At 44.5% G+C, this 15,859-nt stretch overlaps 1 protein-coding gene across 5 annotated transcripts in view; it reads left to right on the top strand.

The window, feature by feature from the left end:
- plcb4a (phospholipase C, beta 4a) overlaps positions 1–15,859 on the top strand; it is a 399,841-nt gene that overhangs the window by 122,328 nt on the left and 261,654 nt on the right. The gene's annotated exons all lie outside the window — the stretch shown is intronic.

Here is a 15,859-nt window from a genome sequence, read left to right on the forward strand (position 1 = left end):
TGGTGGGTGGTGTCCTCTCGTGTGATGGTGGTATCTGTGTCGATGATCTGGCATGTCTTGCAGAGGTTACCGTGGCAGGGTTGTGTGGTGTCGTGGACGCTGTTCTCTTGAAAGCTAGGTAATTTGCTGCGAACGATGGTCTGTTTGAGGTTGGGTGGCTGTTTAAAGGCGAGTAGTGGAGGTGTGGGGATGGCCATAGCGAGGTGTTTGTCCTCATTGATGACATGTTGAAGGCTGCGGAGAACATGGCGTAGTTTCTCCGCTCCGGGGAAGTACTGGACGACAAAGGGTACTCTGTTGGTTGCATCCCGTGTTAGTCTCCTGAGGAGGTCTATGCGATTTTTTGCTGTGGCCCGTCGGAACTGTCGATCGATGAGTCGAGCGTCATATCCCGTTCTTACTAGGGCGTCTTTCAGCGTCTGTAGGTGTCCATCGCGTTCCTCCTCGTCTGAGCAGACCCTGTGTATTCGCAGGGCCTGTCCATAGGGGATGGCCTCTTTGACGTGGTAAGGGTGGAAGCTGGAAAAGTGGAGCATCGTGAGGTTGTCCGTGGGCTTGCGGTAGAGTGAGGTGCTGAGGTGCCCGTCTTTGATGGAGATTCGTGTGTCCAAGAAAGAAACTGATTCTGAGGAGTAGTCCATGGTGAGCTTGATGGTGGGATGGAACTTGTTGATGTTATCGTGTAGTCTCTTTAGTGATTCCTTGCCGTGGGTCCATAGAAAGAAAATATCGTCGATGTATCTGGTGTATAGTGTTGGTTGGAGGTCTTGTGCAGTGAAGAAGTCCTGCTCGAACTTGTGCATGAAAATGTTGGCGTATTGGGGTGCGAATTTGGTCCCCATGGCTGTTCCGTGTGTTTGGGTAAAGAACTGGTTATCGAAGGTGAAGACATTGTGATCCAGGATGAAACGGATGAGTTGTAGGATGGCGTCTGGAGATTGGCTGTTGTTGGTGTTGAGTATTGATGCTGTCGCAGCGATGCCGTCATCGTGGGGGATACTGGTGTAGAGTGCCGAGACGTCCATCGTGGTGAGAAGTGTTCCTGGTTCAACTGGTCCGTGGGTACTGAGTTTTTGTAGGAAGTCTGTAGTGTCGCGACAGAAGCTGGGGGTTCCCTGTACGATGGGTTTCAGGATGCCCTCGATGTATCCAGAGAGGTTCTCACACAGGGTTCCGTTGCCTGATACGATAGGACGTCCGGGTGTGTTGGCTTTGTGTATCTTTGGGAGGCAGTAGAAGTCTCCCACGCGGGGAGTACGTGGGATGAGAGTGCGTAGGATGTTTTGAAGGTCTGGATCGAAGGTCTTGATCAGTTTGTTGAGCTGGTGGGTGTGTTCTTTGGTCGGGTCTGCGGGTAACCGTCTGTAGTGTTCCTGGTTGTTCAGTTGTCGGTATGCTTCTTTGCAATAGTCCGTTCTGTTCTGTATGACAATGGCTCCTCCTTTGTCCGCTGGTTTGATGACGATGTTGCGGTTGGTCTTGAGAGCGTTGATGGCGTTGCGTTGTGCTCGGGTGACATTCTGGACTGTCTTCTGAGTGCGGCTGATGAATCTGGCATTGACGCATTTCCTGATAGCTTGAGCATACATGTCAAGCTGAGGGCAGCGACCCTCCGGAGGAGTCCAGTTTGACTCTTTCCTCTTCGGTTGCTGTACCGCGGATCCCTCTGTCTGCTGTTCCGGATCGTTGATTGTCTCATTGGGTTCGCTGCTGAAATCTTGGGGTTTGTGGTAGAATTCCCGGAGCCTCATTCTCCTGATGAATTCCTCTGTGTCCGCCGCGAGACTAGTGGGGTCCATTTTGGTAGTGGGGCAGAAATTGAGCCCTCGGCTGAGAACTTCGATTTCGTCTGGTTGAAGGGTGTGGTCGGACAAATTGACAATAGACTTCCCTGTGGTTGCAACCGTGGTACCGGGGGAAGCTTGGTCGATGCTGGTGGTGATGCCGAGTTTCTCAAGCTTCCTGCTCTTGGTTTTCATGTAGGCAGCGTAGTTCCGTTGCCTCGTCTGTTTGGCGGTATAACGTAGCTGGTCTGCTGTGTCCTGAGTACAGGTTGAGAGTATGGACTCTATCTTGGTTTCGAGGTTGTGGCGTCTGCTGTAGAGTTGGTGTATGAGATGGTTGCGGAGTGTGCGAGAGGTACGGCGGCAGAGTCTCTCAGCGTAATCCGAGTTGTATGTGGACCTGAGTGGGTTCGTGATCTGGAGTCCTTTCGGGATCTTGTCTGCTTTCTTGCAGCTCTGTAAAAACTTGATGTCTGTGTCTAAATGCGCGATCTTCTTGGATATCCTTTCCACTGTGAGCCGGCAGTTTGTGGTGTCGATGGTAGTCATGATGTGGAGATGCCGGTGATGGACTGGGGTTGACAATTGTAAACAATTTTACAACACCAAGTTATAGTCCAGCAATTTTATTTTAAATTCACAAGCTTTCGGAGGCTTCCCCCTTCCTCAGGTGAACGATGTGAAATGAAGTCCTCGAAATGAAATCGCATTTATAATTCACAGAACAATGCTTGGTGAGTACAGACAGTTTTTTCAACTGCCCGTTGCCAAGGCAATCAGTGTGCAGACAGACAGGTGTTACCTGCCAGGTCTCACAGAATATACAAATCACCAAAAAAAAACAAAAAACCAACAAACAAAAAAAAAACAGAGATAGAGAGGTAGAAACATAGAAAAGACAGCAACTGACCCGTTATATTAAAAACAGATAACATTTGTTCGCTGGTGGGGTAACGTGTAGCGTGACATGAACCCAAGATCCCGGTTGAGGCCGTCCTCATGGGTGCGGAACTTGGCTATCAATTTCTGCTTGACGATTTTGCGTTGTCGTGTGTCTCGAAGGCCGCCTTGGAGAACGCTTACCCGAAGGTCGGTGGATGAATGTCCATGACTGCTGAAGTGTTCCCCGACTGGGAGGGAACCCTCCTGTTTGGCGATTGTTGCGCGGTGTCCGTTCATCCGTTGTCGCAGCGTCTGCATGGTCTCGCCAATGTACCATGCTCTGGGGCATCCTTTCCTGCAACGTATGAGGTAGACAACGTTGGCCGAGTCACAGGAGTATGAACCATGCACCTGGTGGGTGTGAATTTAAAATAAAATTGCTGGACTATAACTTGGTGTTGTAAAATTGTTTACAATTGTCAACCCCAGTCCATCACCGGCATCTCCACATCATAACAACACTTGTAGTTGAGGATGACAGAAAACAGAAGCAATTTTTTTGTTTGTCCTCTTAAAAGGGGGCTTGAATACTCCGGTGGTGGAGGAACCTTCCCAGAAGGTTTCATGGCATTAGAATACAGGTAATGAGGTTTAATTACAAACAGCCGATCATATGTAAACCACCATCGATGTTGTGTACTTTACAAGTCATTGCAGTATTTTTGCTTAGAAACACATTCTGGTGACTGCACTCTTAGTCATTTTTTCATATAATACTTGGCCTCCATGCGTTTGAAGCCCAGGTTGAAAATTGAGAATGAAAAATGATTGAGAGTACATTCAAAGCTGGGTAATGTATTTGAGAGGGTGGGTGGTGTAAATAATGATGGTGATGTTAGAGTAGTTTACAGGTATCTGCTCACTCAGAGTGTGTTTAGAATAAGAACCCCATCCTTCTTGGTTTGCCCTTGCAACACATCCCTAGACCATTGTTAATTTTTTTGAAGCATGTATGAATGAATTATTTTACTACTTTTGAGCTTATCATTGCCGTTTTAGTATTTGAAGCTAATACCTTCTGCAACAGACACTGCATTTTCATATGGCTCTGCATGACATGATAGCAAGTTTTCCAAAATTATAGTGCTTAATTAAAGTGCTCAATTTTAAATGGTTTCCTTTCCCCAGGTGCCATATTTCTCCCTTTCAAAACTGCCAGCATCAATCACTCCTCAAAAAACCCACCTTTCTGCAAACTCCCTTTCCTCTCAAGTTCTTGAACACGTTGTCCCAACTCAGTGTTTGAATCTCTCCTTTCAGGTTTCCATCCCTGCCACAGCACCAAAAGATCCCGAACCAAAGCCACAAATTAAATCCTCTGTGACTGTGACTGAGACTGTGACCGTGGTCCATGATCACTCCTCGTCTGCCTTGACCTCTCTACAGCCTTTGACAGAGTTCACCACATCATCCTCTTCATGTGCCGGGCTGAACCAGACTGTTCCCAATCTCGGCATCCTGTTCTACTCAAAGCTGAGCTTCTGACCCCACATTCTCTCCATCACAAAGACCTTCATAACATCCCCATTTGATGCTGAAACCCTCATCCATGCTTTGTCATCTCCAGACTCAACTATTCCAATGCTGTCCTGCCTGGCTTCCCATCTTCCACCCTCTGCAAGCTCCAGCTTATTAACAACTCTACTGCATGAATCCTATCCTACATCAGGTCCCACTCGCTTAGAATCCCTGTCCTTGCTGACCTACTTTGGCTCCCAGTACCCCAACACCTCCAATTTAAAATTTTCATTCTCATGCTTAAATTCCTCTTGGCCTTGTCTAATTCTGTAATCTCATTGAGCCCTACAGCCCTCCCAGAATTATCCGTTCCTCCGACTCTAGCCTACGAACATACAAAATGATGGACAGGAGGTTGGTTCATCGAGCCTATCCAAAGCCTCATGACACAACTAAGCATCAGGAGCCCCGGTATTCCCTCCAACATCAGTCATGTAATCTTCTGAAACATAAGAAAAAATCTAGGCCAATTAATGGGAAAACAAATCTGGGAAATTTCTCTCTGACCCCTTAAGTCTATCCAAACGAGTTCAGGCGATCACAGTGATCATCTACGTTTTATACACAGTGATATTAGACACAGCAAGGAACTCGTCTGGCTCCTTTTTGAACTGTTGCAGCAAATCCGCGCTCACCACAGGAACTGGTAACATATTCCAAGTGTCAATAACCCTCTGCGTTAAGAAAATCCTCTAACCTAGTTCTATGCTTACATAGCTTATATGCATGACTCTGTATTTTCCTTAACCTATCTAATTCATATAGCCTGTATGCACAGACACAGTTGAGTCTCTTCATCATTTTAAATATTTCAATCAAATAAACCTGAAGTCTATGCTGTTCCAGTGTAAAAAGATCCAGCACTCGAAGCCTATTGTATAACTAAGGGCTTTAAAAAGTAACTATCATTCTAGTGGCTTTTCTTTGAACCTTTTCCAAGCCATCTATAACTCACAACATGTGAGGGGGCCAAAACTGGACACAACATCTTGGTTCTTTTTGTTTCATGCTAGATCGTCCTCACTATACATCCCAGTACTCGATTTACCTTCGCAACAGCCTTTCGACACTGGTTGTGCACCTTCTAAGAATCATATACCATAACACCCAGGTCCCTTTCCTGCTCAGCAGACCTTAATTCTGTAACAAAACATGTTATCTACATGCTTAGCATTAGCCCTTCCCACGTGCATGACATTACATTTATCTACATTAACTGACATCTGCCAGATGCGGGCCCATTCCCTCATCGCATCCAGAAGGTTCAAATATGTCAGAAATCTTCGTGTCATCCGCAAATCCAGAACACTTTCTTGTAGATTGTAAATATTGATCGTTGGGAGCAACGGGACTCCACTAGTAACCGGTCTCCATGCAGAACCACTTCCATTACTAACAACCCTCTGCCTGTGAGAACTCAACCACTTCCCTATCCAATCCAGGCTCTGCCCTTCTGTCCCACAGGAGTCTATTTTGTGAAGCGATCAGTTGTGCGGCACCTTGTCAAAAGCTTTCTGAAAATCCAAATATATAACATTGACAGGGCTACCTTCATCCACCAAACTATTTATCTTCTCAAAAAATTCAACCAGATTGGTGAGTCATGACTTTCTTTTCCAGAAGCCATGTTGTGAGTCTCTAATAACCCCTACTCTGTCCAGGTGGTCTTACAGGGTATCTCTAATGATCCCTTCTAACATTCCAATAACTGAAGTTATGCTAATGGATCTATAATTTCCCAGTTATTGACTTGTTGCCCTTTTTAAATATTAGTACTACATTCGCATCCCTCCAATCCATGGGAACAATCGCTGTCTCTAGTGAGCTTTTAAATACACAAGCCAGGGGCTCACTTAACACATCTTTAAGCACCCTGGAGTTAATGCAGTCAGGCCCAGCAGCCCTATCAGATCTGAGGCCCCGTATTCTTTCCTGGATTTCATCTTCATCCACTTAGACATTTGTTAACTTTAGTGCTAACCGTGCATTGTATTAATGGTTATTATTTGCGAATGCACAAGTGGCGCAATAAAGACGGGAAAAAAATCCAAAATATAAAGTAGGGAGATAAACTATAAGTCCAAAAGCATCAAGGGCCTTAAGTAGATATCATACATGCTTTAGCCATTCAATAGCCCCCAGGTCAGCATTGTGGAGTCTGCAAAGTCCCCCTGGTTGACCAGCTTGAAATGAGCAGCCATTCAGTAGATATGCGGCGTCCTCAAAAGCACCACAGCTGCACCGAAAGCTGTTCCTGAGTCCCCAGGTGTGGCCATGCACGCTCTGCACAGTTTCACCTGACAGTCCAGCTGAAGAAGAGCCCAGCAGGTAAGTTTTAATTTATTTTTCTGGGACCGGGAGGAGCCTCTCGCTTTATCTTGTGAAGATTCTGCTGGGTGCCTGCCTGGAATGAAGATTGCCCATGTAATCTCACTGTTGGACGTTGCTACGTTGCACTGAGAGATTGGAGGATCCTCAAAGGGCAGCCAGGATATTTCAGATAGGTTGGGCAGTGGGGGGTCTCCAAGTTACAAAATCTTCGGTGCAGCAGGCCTGTGGTTTGAGGGCTTTTGGTGCTTTTGAAAAAGCAGACCTGGTACTACACTCAACTCACTTTTGGGATGCTGAGATTCATGTCCAACACACAATTTCCAGCCGCTTACTGTGAGTTAGCTCTGAATCTAAGGTAGTTAGTTCTGCTTGGCAGTCATCCGCCTGTTGCATTTAAATGAGTTGATCCCTGAAAAGCAGCCAAGTTCACTGGAGGTTAATTTGGGCCAATGTGAATTGTGCACCACTTGACTTACACTGAGGAATTTTGATGCCATGTTGTAAAGCATGACCAAAATTGTGTTTTCAAGCTCTGCTATTTGAAGGTTGTTTGAGAATGCTGGTGAATTGTGATAATTTTCACACTTTTTTAATGTAGGAGTCAAGTAGGCAATTAAAAACTATAATGAAACTCTTCGACACAGCAGTTTTAAAATTAAGTGAATGTTATAGCTTCTGCTCTCGTAAGTGGCAACAAGCACCCTTTTATTGCAATCTCAGACATGAAAATGTCAGGAAACAACCAGTCATGGTAATTTTGCTGAAATGGCCTCGAAACTAGAAGTTTCCGAAGCAATAATGCTGCACTAAAACAAACATACCAACAGTAATATAGCAGTCCAGCAATCAAGCATGGAATTGTGGAAGTTTGTAGCCCTTGCAAATCCACACAGGAGGAAAGTACTAATGAAAAGAAATTGAAATCCTAGAATGTTGGGTTAATAGTTGTTATGTACTCTCAGTGTACAGAAAGAAGTTTCTCCATATCTATGATTAAAAGATTATTTTGTACAACTGTTTTCTTTTTAATACATTATTAAAGACTTTATTACATCAAAATATCTCAAAGCACTTCACAATTTGAATTGACCTTTCTTATGTCAGCAATCACAGTGCCATCTTCCCTCAAAGCATCAACCAATATCTCAGAATGTGTGTGAGAGCCATCAGAACAGTTTGGGGAATATACAGAAAGGAGAGTAGATTCAGTGAGAGGTTTACGCAAACAGTAACGATAAAAGTAAGATAAATATTCAGAGACAAATAGACAGTGAAACATCAGAGTGAGAAAAGTGGTTGTTTCTCCTTTGTGGAGGAATGGCACTCTCCCTCTCCCACTCCTAAGTTCTCATTCTCACTAGTGCTCAGTGGTTCACCTAGAAACAGCTGTTCTGATTCACTAACTAATCCTCCTGTCTGTTTGCCCATGGCTTGCAGTGCTGGCTCTTCATGTGCGCTCAGGGTTTTCAACACTACTGCTGCTCCTCTTGTGTTTCTTTATAGCTGGTTGTGGCCCAGCCTTTCCTTTGGAGAGAAAGAGACAAGACATGAGAGCACATGAATGGCATGGACACTTTCCCTCGATGTGAGTGCATGCATCGCATGATAATGAGATGTGGCGGTGCATTGTGCCTTTTAATCAAGTGACCTTGAAGATTGGAATAGCCCTTGTGGCAAACTACGTGAGTTGCCAGTGTGATTTGGAGTTTTAAAAAAAATGTTTGAGTGTTTGCAGAAGTTGCCTTTTGCAGAATCGAGTTCCTCTGACACCCAGATACTGATAGAGCGTGAGAGGTAAGGAGGTGAATGAAGACTGTCTGAGTGGTGGAAGGCTTTTCTTGGCAAGAGTGCTTAGATTTACTTTCGCTACCTTTTGTGAGGTTATTAAATCTTTTCTGCACTGTGTGGCAGTTTGTGGGGTGTTGGTAATAGCACTGACTGCCTCTGCCACCTCCCTCCAGTCTGCCTGCATCCCTCTCATATGGGGCTTCCTGCCCTCGGTGCCCAGTAATCTTGCTCTTCCGACATTGACATCTGGCAAAAGGACCTCCAAGGATCAGTCAGAGAATCTGGGAGCCCTTACAGCTACAGACATCTCCGAGGGTGACGCAGCTTCAGCCATCCTTGCAAAAAAGTGATGCTGCCCTTTAACAGACCGCAGAACTGTATTCTCTTCCCTCTCCGTGGCGGTAAATTTATCAGGAGGTGGTATTATTGATCCAAACCGCCTTGTGTAGCAAATGAGGGTCCTGGGAGGAAATTGCGGCAGGTCAGCAGTGGATTCTCATTAGTGGGTGGTATTCCCGCTCCACCACTAACTTACCAATGGGAGGGAAATTCAGGCCAGCAAGTTTTGTGAGGTTTGTTCTTGTGTTCTATACTATCACCAAGTAAAACAGTTGAAACTTGTGAGAAATGTATTAGTTTTTTTAAAAAGAAAAAGTTAATCTCCCCATTGAAGTTCAGTATTTTTGCCATTTATTGTTGCAGTCTTTTTTAAAAAAAAGTTTTGTTGGGAATTATGCGTTATGACAGTGGGCTGTTTCAGAGAAAATGAAAGATTCTCTGTTCTGATTAAATGTCATTTTAATGAATATACGACTGTCTTTTAATATGGAGGGCAGAAGGTGAGCAGAACATCTTGCTATTATACCATACCAAAGAAGCAAGTAGTTAACTTTTGAAGTTATGGGGTTATTTAAAAAAATATGTTGCTTTGACTGCTGACCGGTCAAGAGAAATTCCTGTCTCTATGGGCTGGCAGATTTTCTGTTTTCAGCTCCTGCACTAGATGCTGGGACTCAGGGTTATTAGAAATGCACCAAGGGAATACTGTGGATAGACGGGATAGGTGGATTGAAGGTATTTTCCTGTCTGACACTGTGGTACTGTACTACTATAGTAAGAATATATTTTGGTCTGGCGTGCGTGGAAATTCATGCTTATGAGCCTCCAAACCAAAGTACTGAAAAATCTACATAGCTGGAGTTTATGTTTGTCTAACTCACTGTCTCCTCATAAGGTCACACCTCACCTATCTAAGTTCATAGAACTTAGGTGCAGGTTGGTAAGAGCCAAGGCTTAGAGACCTCGAAGTGTGTGCAGAAGTATTGCTGGATTTCAAACAGCAAAAATTGCACAGAATATAAGCTTTCTGCTGCTTGTCCAGCCAGGACCACCCTACTTATTAGGGCATTGGCTTGCAGGGTTATCTGCAGCCGAATGACTGTCCTCCCCTCCAGCTTCCACTAGTGCACTAGGCTGGCTGGCCAATCATCTGGAGTACTGGCTCAGGTATTGGATTAATGAGTTTGCTACAGAGGGTTGGATTCCATTGCCAGGCTTGTTGTTATGAACCTCTGCACCAAGGAAACCCTGCTTATCTCCTCCCTCTGCTCTCTCCTTCCCCCAAGAGCATTGGTCATCACATACCAGGCAATGACCATCTCCAACAAGAGAGAGTCTAACCACCTCCCCTTGACATTCAATGGCATCGCCATCGCCGAATCCCCCACCATCAACATCCTGGGGGTCACCATTGACCAGAAACTTAACTGGACCAGCCACATAAATACTGTGTCTGCAAGAGCAGGTCAGAGGCTGGGTATTCTGCGGCGAGTGACTCACCTCCTCACTCCCCAAAGCCTTTCTACCATTTACAAGGCACAAGTCAGGAATGTGATGGAATACTCTCCACTTGCCTGGATGAGTGCAGCTCCAACAACACTCAAGAAGCTCGACACCATCCAGGACAAAGCAGCCCGCTTGATTGGTACCCCATCCACCACCCTAAACATTCACTCCCTTCACCACCTGTGCACCGTGGCTGCAGCGTGTACCATCCACAGGATGCACTGCAGCAATTCGCCAAGGCTTCTTCGACAGCATCTCCCAAACCCGCGACCTCTACCACCTAGAAGGACAAGGGCAGCGGGCATATGGGAACACCACCACCTGCACGTTCCCCTCCAAGTCACACACCATCCCGACTTGGAAATATATCACCGTTCCTTCATCGTCGCTGGGTCAAAATCCTGGAACTCCCTACCTAACAGCACTGTGGGAGAACCTTCACCCATGGACTGCAGCGGTTTAAGAAGGCGGCTCACCACCACCTTCTCGAGGGCAATTAGGGATGGGCAATAAATGCTGGCCTTGACAGCGACGCCCACATCTCATGAACGAAAGATAAAGATAACTCACAACTAAGGGTTTGAGCTTTTGTCATGGGGACAACAGATACCAGGAGCTCCTCACGTGGTAGTTCCAACAGTTGGAGGTGCAGAGCTTCAAAAGCATTTGCTTGACTCTCTGCAACACAATCACAGCAGGCACCGAATTCTGGATAAAGGAGTTTGGGGTATTTGTCTTCAGTTAATGTCTTCCATCAAAATTGCCTTTCCAAATCTGAGTTTCCTCATCATTTATACGATGGAAATTTGCCATTAGCTTGCAATGTGCCAGCAACCATATCATGCTTACTCATTGCCAACAGCTTCATGCAGGTGTTCATGAGGAGATTTTGGTAAAAAGATGAGCCTGCTGTCGGGCTGATTCCCCTCCAGGGTGCTCAAGGACAGGCCCACCATGTAAGGCAGAGCTTCCTGGCAATCATTTGTTCATTTTGGTCCTGGATCCATGCATAGGCTAAAGGAAGCCTTTACTTTGTATGACTAGGAAATTTGAACTTGTGAATGTGAACAAGCTTCTCAAACGATTAAATCCATTAACTGCCTCTTTGTGACAGGAATACGCATACCTGATTCTTAACTTTTATAATAACTTTTATCTATTGTTCTTCCCCCTCGCTCTTTGTTTTGTTCAGCATATCTTCCGGTTTCCAGTTCTGACAAAAGGTCCACACCTGGAATATTATTGCCTTTTTCCATTTCCATTCCCTTTGGTCGTGCTGTATACGTCCAGCATTTCTATTTTTTTTTCTCTGCTGAATGTTATCCCTGTTTTACATCAGAGAACTTTCAAGTACATTTTCAGGGAGCAGTGGATTTTATTGTTTTCATCTTGTGATCTTCTTGGATGCAACAGGGAATTCTGTGGCAAAGATATTGCAGATAAGAGGTGCTCTTATACTAAAATAAGATAACCACTTGAGGGAATGAAGAGGATTTGAGAAGTTGCATCAGAAGGTCTTTTCCCCAGTTTCTCAGGATATGATATGGGCTATTACAGACCAGCAGTCACTCGAAGAAGGTTGCCAGGACAATCAGTGATGTCAGACAAGTGCAACATCTGCGTGCTATTTATCTATGAGAAAGGTCAGACTATTTTCTATGGAAACAGAAAACCTTTACTGTGTCAAAATTTGAATAGAGGGTAGTTCCATTCTGCATTAGGATGAGTTCAAGAATGATGTTTAGTTTGTCCGTTTATTTTGTACTTGCAGTAGTTGTGTTTTTGCACATGTAATTGACATTGTCACATTATGTAAACTATATTGCAGCAGTGAAGAAAAACTCTCAAAATAATGAGTAGTCAATGATTCAGATATATTTGCACAAACTGAATATTAATTTTGACAATGATCAGACTCTTCAAAAATATATTCTGAACAGTTAACAGATGATCTTGGTTTTATTGTCTGAGCAGTCATTGAGATGGCAGACTGCCCAGTGAAAGCTTAGATTGTCTCCATGTTATTATACATCAGTTCAAGGGCTCATCATATCTAATTGGGCATTCAGTGGATTTAGAGGGGGCTCAGTTATCCTGACATATACTTTCCTTTTTTCATCCAGAGATATTGGGGGTAATTTTAACCCCCAAGAACAGATGGGCTAGGGCGGGCGGGTACTAAAAATTGTTGAATTCTTAAGCGGGACTGCATCCTGGCACCAATGTGTCCACTTCCGGTTTTAACCCAGGCGCATTAGGATGCACATGCGCAACAGAAACCCAGATGCCCCCACTTAAAGCCAGCGGGCCGATACTTAAAGGTGTACCTCATTCGATAGTTGAGGCGCTTAATTTTTTGTGTATTAGAAATGTAAATTTAACCTTACCTGTTTGGGTTTCTCATCGCTTCTGATTCACATCAGGTGACAGCAGGCGGGAAGGGCCGGATCCATGAGGTGAGTGCCTTTATTGCACTACTTGTGGACCCGGAGCAGCAGGAATGCTTCATCCAGGTCCAACGAGCTCACCTGGTATGACAGAACCCCTGCAATCGGCTGACTTCCCCCACCCCCCTGATTTCTTCCACAGCCCATGATCCGATTTGTGGCTCCTTTCCCTCATGACTGACAGCCAGCCAGCCGGTCAATCTGGCAGCCTGGCGCATGGGAAACCCAGAAGCACAAATACATAGCTTCAGTTGAGTTGTGATCGCAGAATGCGCCGCACTCACTTGACTTCCGGGTTCCCCACGTGGATATCTACGCACGCACTGGGTTCCCGGCTCCGAGCTAAAATCATGCCCATTGAATGGACTCAACTTTTTAAATCTAGCTGGGCTTAGAAATTGATCCTAACCCAAAGTCACGAATGACAGACTCTGTGCAGAGCGTGTCTAGCAATGGCTTCTCTTCGCACTCCAGGGCTGTCACCTCTGCTCTTGCCAAGGATCCCTCTTCGGCCCCCTCCTCTTCCACATTTGCCTCTTGGCAACATCATCCGCAGACACGGGGTCACCTTCCACATGTACGCTGATGACGCCCAGCGCTACTTCTCCATCACTTTTCTCGACCCCCTCCACTGTATTGTCAGACTGCTTGTCCCACCTGCAGCCTTGGATGAGCCACAATTTCCTTTTTGTTAAACACTGGGAAGACTGAAGCTACAAACTCCGTATCCATGCCAACTCTGATCAATATCCAGTGACCCTGGGATAGAGAAGGGGAGTATCAGCCAGGGTTCCTGCTCCTGATCACGATCCAGTGACCCCTGCTAGAAACTCAGTGAATGTTGCCTGAGGAGAGTATCAGGATCAGCTGTTACGTCTATTGAGGCGCACACATGGATACTGACTAATGGGTAAGAGATGGAGGGAGCAAAGAACCAGATGGGGAGAACATAAAGGAGAAACACAGAGTGGGGAGCAGAAAGGCGGAGATAATAATTATGGCATCTTTGGTCATTTATTTTGGGTCACTCGTGAATCTTACTATGGTTATTTGCCTACCTCAGAAAGTTAACTAAGTTGCACAGAGTTCATGCTGCAAATTGTAGGTGATCTGTTGGAAGGTACAGACTTAATGGACTAAATGGCCTTTTCACTTTCAGTGGAATTGCTTTTAAAAGATGAGTGAATAAAGAACATGGAGAAATGTAATAGATAACAGAAATGAAAGGATGAAAAAAGATTAAAAGGACAGAGGAAAAAATGAAATGGATAAGATCAAAATTGAGACAACTGAAAATGTAAAAGATAAAGGAGGTTGCCCATTTAAATCATCATGCTACATGTAATGTTTTCAGCTGTTGTTTGATGCCAATGACAGAGAAGACTGACTTTAAAACTACCTGATACGGTGAAACCACCGTTTTCTTTTACCTTTTCTGGGCTACTCCATGTTTTCCAGCCAGAGCAAAAGGAGTGTGAAGTTGGTAATTGCTTTTTATGACCTTCTTAATGGACTTTCAAAGAAAGATGCAGCAATTTTCTGTCGGGGAAAATTAAAATGACCAGGTAAGAGATAGACAACCAGCTCATCTGGAGTTCATTCACTGATGGAGAGACAGAACTCTTTGGCAGAGTATTTGTTTGACGTAGATTTTTGCTGCAGTTATTACATTAATTTGTTCTGTGTTGCTGTTGGTGGGAGAAGGTTACCCAAGAATGTAGCCTCTGCAGGAGACAAAACACTCACCCCACCAACTATCACTGAGCTTTTGAAATGGCTTACTGCACTGCTCTCACTAGCATTTGAATCAGCTGAGCAATGTTTGGCTCGGGGGCGCATTAAACAGATGAGCATTAAACTGTTGAAAAGTGCCATTATACTGCTCGGCTGCATATTACATATTTTTGTACAGGAAACTGAAAATCTGAAGGCCTCCAATGTTTAAATGAATCTTTGCAAGTGTAAAAAGACCACAACAAGCCAAGAAATGAATTGAAATATAACTTTAAATACAAATTATACAAATAGATCGTGTACACAGTTTTAAAACTTGGATTGTAGTTTATTCATTTCTGATTTCAGAACTTAGAGGTTGATTGTAGACATAAAAGAAAATACTTTGATTCTACAAATTAAGTCTTTCAAAATCCAAAAATGGCTGTGTCAGTGAATTGGAATGTACAAATTCAGTGCTCTGCTTAATTTCCTACTGTTTTCCCATTATCTTGAGTCGTATTAATGGCCTTGGCCATTATTTATTTAAAGTAGCTGTTTTGTCAATTCAGAGGTACGAAATGAGCATTAACATCTTGGTTTTTGTAAGTTGAAAACATCAAGTTTATCTGGCATGGGTGGAGGATTGGTTATCTAACAGGAAGCAGAGAGTTGGGATAAATGGTTCATTCTCGGACTGGCAACCAGTAGTCAGTGGTGTTCCGCAGGAGTCGGTGCTGGGTCCCCAACTCTTTACAATCTATATTAACGATTTGGAGGAGGGGACCGAGTGTAACATATCCAAGTTTGCAGATGATACAAAGATGGGAGGGAAAGTAGAGAGTGAGGAGGACATAAAAAACCTACAAGGGGATAGAGACAGGCTGGGTGAGTGGGTGGAGATTTGGCAGATGCAATACAATATTGGAAAATGTGAGGTTATGCACTTTGGCAGGAAAAATCAGAGAGCAAGTTATTATCTTAATGGCGAGAAAGTGGAAAGTACTGCAGTTCAAAGGGATCTGGGGGTCCTAGTGCAAGAAGATCAAAAGGTTAGTATGCAGGTGCAGCAGGTGATCAAGAAGGCCAACGGAATGTTGGCTTTTATTGCTAGGGGGATAGAATATAAAAACAGGGAGGTATTGCTGCAGTTATATAAGGTATTGGTGAGACCGCACCTGGAATACTGCATACAGTTTTGGTCTCCATACTTAAGAAAAGACATACTTGCTCTCGAGGCAGTACAAAGAAGGTTCACTCGGTTAATCCTGGGGATGAGGGGGCGGACGTATGAGGAGAGGTTGAGTAGATTGGGACTCTACTCATTGGAGTTCAGAAGAATGAGAGGCGATCTTATTGAAACATATAAGATTGTGAAGGGGCTTGATCGGGTGGATGCAGTAAGGATGTTCCCAAGGATGGGTGAAACTAGAACTAGGGGGCACAATCTTAGAATAAGGGGCTGCTCTTTCAAAACTGAGATGAGGAGAA

Source organism: Heptranchias perlo, chromosome 8 (assembly GCF_035084215.1).
Source record: "Heptranchias perlo isolate sHepPer1 chromosome 8, sHepPer1.hap1, whole genome shotgun sequence".
NCBI lineage: Eukaryota > Metazoa > Chordata > Chondrichthyes > Hexanchiformes > Hexanchidae > Heptranchias > Heptranchias perlo.